Here is a 6,119-nt window from a genome sequence, read left to right on the forward strand (position 1 = left end):
ATGCACTTCATTAAGAAAAAATTAAGGTTAACATTTTTCCTAAAACTATATAAAAAATACCAACACTTGTTAAGATGCAGATATACATGATTCAAATGTCTATACATTGCTAAAAACACATTTGCTTTGATCATTTATTTTACTCAAGGTTGTTAACAATAATTATAACAAAGTAATACACTGTGTGTGTGTGTGTGTTTTAGGGATAACCATCCAATTAAGCCTAAAAGAGCAACAGACTCTTGTGAAATAAGGATAATTAATTGGCTTTGTTTAAGCTCTCAAGGAAACTAGTACGGTATATAGGAGGTAAAGCTGATTGCATTGTACTGTATAAATGTATATTGGTTATCTCATTTTTAAGATATCATTCATTATCTCTATAACATCAACTTTACTTTGGTAAAATTAGGTACGTTACAATGAATTAGCTAGGTTATTACTGATGATGTTCACTTTATAGTACTGTATGTATTAAATTCATCCTATTCATTAAAACATTTTTTTCTTATCTACTGTACTGTACAGGTATACTGAAATTACTGTTGATACAATTATCCCTGAAACAAATTAATATATATATATATATATAATATATATATATATATATATATATATATATATATATATATATATATATATATATATATATATATATATATATATATATATATATATATATATATATATATATATATATATTATTATTATTAAACACACAAATTTACAAATTTCAATTACTAATTAAGTACAGTACTGTAGAAAGTTCTTTAGAGCAGTGTTGGCATAAAAACACTTAGTAAGTTTTCCATAACTTCACCAAATAATTTTAGATGAACAAGACAAATTATGATGACTGGTCTCTAACAAATCATTGTGTTTGTGTTAATTACAGCATAGTGCAGTCTACAAATGACCTAAATACAGTACTGTACAGTATATAATAAAGAGCATTTCATTAAAACCAAATAAATGAACTTAAAACTCAACCGATACAACATACAGCAGTAGTACAGAGATAACAAGACAAGGGTTCTAAGCATAGCTCACAAATATTCATTCCTTTACATTATTATGATGTTAACCCTTCATTACAGGATGCCACTTTTAATACAGTATTTTAGTTTGCTAATGCCACATGATTTTATTCAGCACAAAGGGTTAAGATGAGATCCTGGGTTTTGATCATCGTCTTTCTAACCTTAATGACATCATATTTTGAGGGTTGTCTGTCTACTTTAGGAATCAGTAAACATTAAATGAACAGTACTTCTACTTTGGTGCACTTGTATTGCTTTAAGACTAACAAGTCCTAATTTGCTTGCTATATCAGCTACAGTATTACTAAAGTGATCTAACAGACAAATGAAGCACAGTACTACAGTATAAAATCTCACCTACCAGTAAAATCAGAATTTAATAAAGGAAGCTCTAATCTTAAAAGTAATAGAAACTGAAAGTTATTGAAATCCAATTAATTTAAACCAGAACTGAACAAGCTTATAAAAAAATAGATGAGACACTCAAGTTCAAAATGACACTCACTCGGGAATAGTTCAGCAAATTAAACAAATAAAATAAAATAAATCAAATGCTATACAGTATTATTAGCCTTTTTTATAATATCTGAATTTGCTTACGTCCAAAGCTAAGGCCAACCCTCAATTTATCGATTAATTTTTTTTATTGTAGTACTGTACTGATAAACTTGTACTGTACTGTATAAGCCTTTGTTGAAACACAACTTCCAGTTTTTAAGCATGCATTACATCTGTTTAATTCAACTTTTACAGTTCAGTTGTAGATGTCACAATATTATTACTGCACTTCAACAACTAAGAACTTTACGTGTGTAACAACATTAATAACTAAGCTAATCCATCAACAATTGAAAATTATGAGATAAAACTTTCTATTAAGTTCAGTCACTAACATCCAAAGCATTGTACCTTTGATCTTCAGTTGCACCCTTGACCTTTGACACACAAGCTTGGATTTGGAATTCTGCACTTCATCAAGTTGTTATACACACTCATGTAGTTTCATCATAATTATTGCAAGTTATGCTACACAAAAGAAAATGTTTACTGATACCCAGACACAGATAGACACCCCAAAGAGGACAGATGGATGGTCAAATCCTTAAACACTTAAAACAGGCATACAAGATTTTCAATATTATTAGAATTCATTGTAAAAAAACTATACATTTTATGCGCAACACCTATCAATTAAGAGAAAATAAAAGTTAATATTCTTAACCATATTTGATTATTTTAGCATCTCTTTCATATTAACACATTGGGATTAACAGAATTACTGGTCAAATTAAATAAGTATAAGTCATCTTACAATCTTATGAACATTACTCTATTATAAATTTCTAAATTCTTCCCTTCCTTTCTACATATTCTGATCCGAGATGTAAAAAACCAATTGGATATACTAAACATACTACAGGGTAAAGATAATCAAGTATTTTCTAGTTCCTACAGTATCAGTCAAGTGCAGTAAGTACATCACAATTAAAGAAAGGAAAACTTAAATCTGACACACTACTCCTTTGATCAATGGGAGAGTATACAAATACTAATGGTGTAGCTGCAGTTGCAAGATGTGCATCTTTGGTGGCTAAAGTTATGAGCCACCTTCAAAATCAAAACAGCTGTCAAGTTGGCAAGTGAAGCAGCAGATAATGTAATTTACTTATGAATACATGTACAGTAGTTACAGTGGCTGGATCTCATATTTTCACTCATTACAGCAGGATAAAATAAATTGTATATATACAGTATTTTAGATATGCCATTCTCACCACATCACCCTCTGTTAATGAAAAAACAAAACAAAAAAACATACAGGTATACTCACAGAATACAAAAAAAAAAAAAAAATACCAACTGAAAATTAATGGGAGATAGGACTGAAAGGGAAAAGATATCAAGAATGTTATCTCTGAGAAATCAAGATTCTCACAATACAATTTAACCAGCAAAATTCTATACAACCTCCAATTTGTAGTTTAAATGTTGTAAAAGGTGCTGTGAAACCACATTACAAATGCAAATTGTAGGGGTATAAAGTAGGATGAAATAGTCAATACTTCAAATTAAAGAATGAATTTTTATAGGTAAGTTGGATGGTCTCCATACAACAATGGCCAACATCATGGTGGGCAGGGAAGGAGGGAAGTGAGAGGTGGAGGCAGGCACGAAGGGGTGGTGACGGAGATGTTGGGCTGTAGTATTGTACAGTATCTTGTATTTACTATTTAGTTAATTATTGTGTAACTGTACACATTACCAAATGAATCAGAGTATGAGTTCTGTACCTTAAAGACCAAACAATCATAGATGTATTGGGCAGCTCCAAGAGTGAAGTAACCTAACCCAGATTATAATCTTACCCAGATGTATTTATACCCGATATCACCTTACCCAGGTAGTAACATTAGTTTAGAATTAATTCATAACATGTTAAGCTTAGTATGTTACTGTACCATGTGGCCCCAACTCAACTCCAGGCAAAATAACAATTGTCACTTGCAACTTCCACTTACGTAACTAAGGAGTAAGGTTTGCCGTTTTTTTTCAAAATTTGTGGGCATCATACATCCCCCTTTTCTTGAGGGACACAGATTGAATGTTTCAGTAGTTGAAAAGTGGCATAATTATTTGTTTGCATGGTGAGAACTCTTATGGAAGATACAGTACTGTACAGCTATTCTCAAAGCAGTTCTGCACACACACACACACACACTGGCCTTCTTTTGTCTTGTCAACAGAAGTGCTACATGTAAGGTATATTGTGTTTCCTTTTATGCAAAGCTGCTGTTTATATACTGAAGGAGTGATTTCATACAGAGAAATTTGATGTACTTAGGGCCAAGAACTTTGAGCATAACCTAACCTCCTCCTTCAGTAATACGGAATCATTTTTGCTTTTAGAGGCTGACATCATGGATTTCTCCCATCTGGTATCAAAGATAACTGTAAAATCTGACAAGGTGTTTCTTGTAAACACAGGAGGGTGGATAGGGGGGTTATATACAGGCTCACAGCTAAAGAAGCAAAATAATGGCTCTGCACACAAGCCCATCACAAAAATATGCAAAGTTCCTCTGCAAATAATTAATCAGAAGGACTGTAGCAATATACATCGTAACAGTACCAATAGCCAGTTGGAAATTATTCTTCCAGGTCTTTAGCAGCACTTGATGAATGTACCATCTTGTGTTGGCGAGTATCTATAATAATGTTTTAAGTTTTTTCATTTCATTTGTGCAAGTTTTTTGTGTACTGTAAGTATTTAACCTGATAATCCCCCCTAAAAATAAGTTTGGTTAATGGTGTTGTGTGCACGAGACATGAATACTGAATTGGCTTTCTAATAATCTATAAAATCCCCTATTGTAAATCATGGCATAAAATTCCATATACAGTACAGTACTGTACTTCAAATGCTGCATGCTGTGATAAGGAAGGATGGGTGATTAGTCTACCCATAATGGGTCAACAGGTCAGCCCCGAGTGAACTAATGGAGGAGTACTTAAGGTTATGGAACCTTCAAACAAGCACCTAAATTAAAAGAGCTGCCTGTCCAAAGAGCCTAAAAAATAATTTTTCCCTCATGAAATGACTGCAATTTAGCTGATCATGATGCATTAACTTGTACTCCAGCTGGTTCCCACTTTGTGGTCCAACATCAGAGATTGAATCTATATTAATGTACATTCTCTAATTTACATTAACACACTTTGTGCAGGTGGGGCACAGTACCCGCATTGGCAGTATCTTCCCACTTTTCTGTAATGCTTTTGATTGTTCCTACTCTGAGGTAGATGAACCCTCCCTCACGTTCTACATACAATTTAAGATTTGGCAGCTTTAATTATTTTTCACTCCAATTAACCAAATCTGGGCAGAGATCTCTACCAACAAATCCAGAGCTGAGACACCACCATCCCCATCTTGCGAGAGCATTTGATAACTCTATTTAATGGGTTTTTTTTTTTTTTTGAGAAACACTCGCATGACTTCTAGGTGAATTTTCAGTTTAGTTCCTTTTTACTTGCAACGAGTTGTGCATAAGGTACAGTACTAGACTTTATTTTTGGTAGCTGAAGATGTCTCTATAGTTTAGTGCCAGGTAGTAGTGAGTCCACCAAGTGGCATTTTTTATATGCTTTGTTTAGACATTCATTGCAAGCCAACTCTTTTTATGAGTCCTTGGGTTTTTAAAGTGATTTAGAAAAGTTAAATGGGTAAAATTCCAAATCTTTTTCCACAACCAACAGGATTTGGATATTCACAGTAATTGTGTGTTTGAAAAGTTAAATATGACTGTTTTCCAGAGGTGCAGACTGAGTTAATTTGTACTGTGATTTTTTTGCTTCCAAATATATTCGTTTTGTGGAAAATGGTGGTAACAGTAAAGTTTACGAATCAATCCCTCCTTCTTAAAGCAAACCAAGTTTATATAAAATTAATAATAAAAATTTACTTAATCACATGTTTTGATTCTTGAGATGCAAATTTATTTTTTAAAGATATTATATAATATCTCATATTTATGCCACACCAAAAAAAAGTCATATCAATAAACAAGGAAAAAAATCATGTGCATCAGATGATGTGGTTCAGCAGAATCAACACAGATAACATGAGTGTGACTAAAATATTATAACCCATATCATCAAGCCACTTTAGAATACTTCATTTTGATATTTGGCATAAATGGATTGATTATTTACTTTGAAAATAAATAATTGATGAACCAAATCTTTATCTATTCAGGTATGAAATTTCAATATAGGTATTATGCAAGTCATGTGTACAAAATGTCAGCTTCCTATCCTCTTCGTAAGTACCTGGTACTATACCAGGTATTTCTCATTATCAGTAGTTGAGCATCAATAAAATGTTCAGTTTTAAAAAATATGTTATAATTGCTAGGTAAATCCTGTAAAACTAAATTCTGCCACTTCACTTCCAAGCTATTTACGAATACTGTACATATAATATGATTTCTGTGAATTCTTTAAATAAGAGTAAATAAGAGTGACCATATTAGTCACTTGATTTTTTTTTTATATTTAGCCTCCTGCTTACCATACTGT

Source organism: Homarus americanus, unplaced genomic scaffold (assembly GCF_018991925.1).
Source record: "Homarus americanus isolate GMGI-L3 unplaced genomic scaffold, GMGI_Hamer_2.0 scaffold58837, whole genome shotgun sequence".
Classification (NCBI taxonomy): domain Eukaryota; kingdom Metazoa; phylum Arthropoda; class Malacostraca; order Decapoda; family Nephropidae; genus Homarus; species Homarus americanus.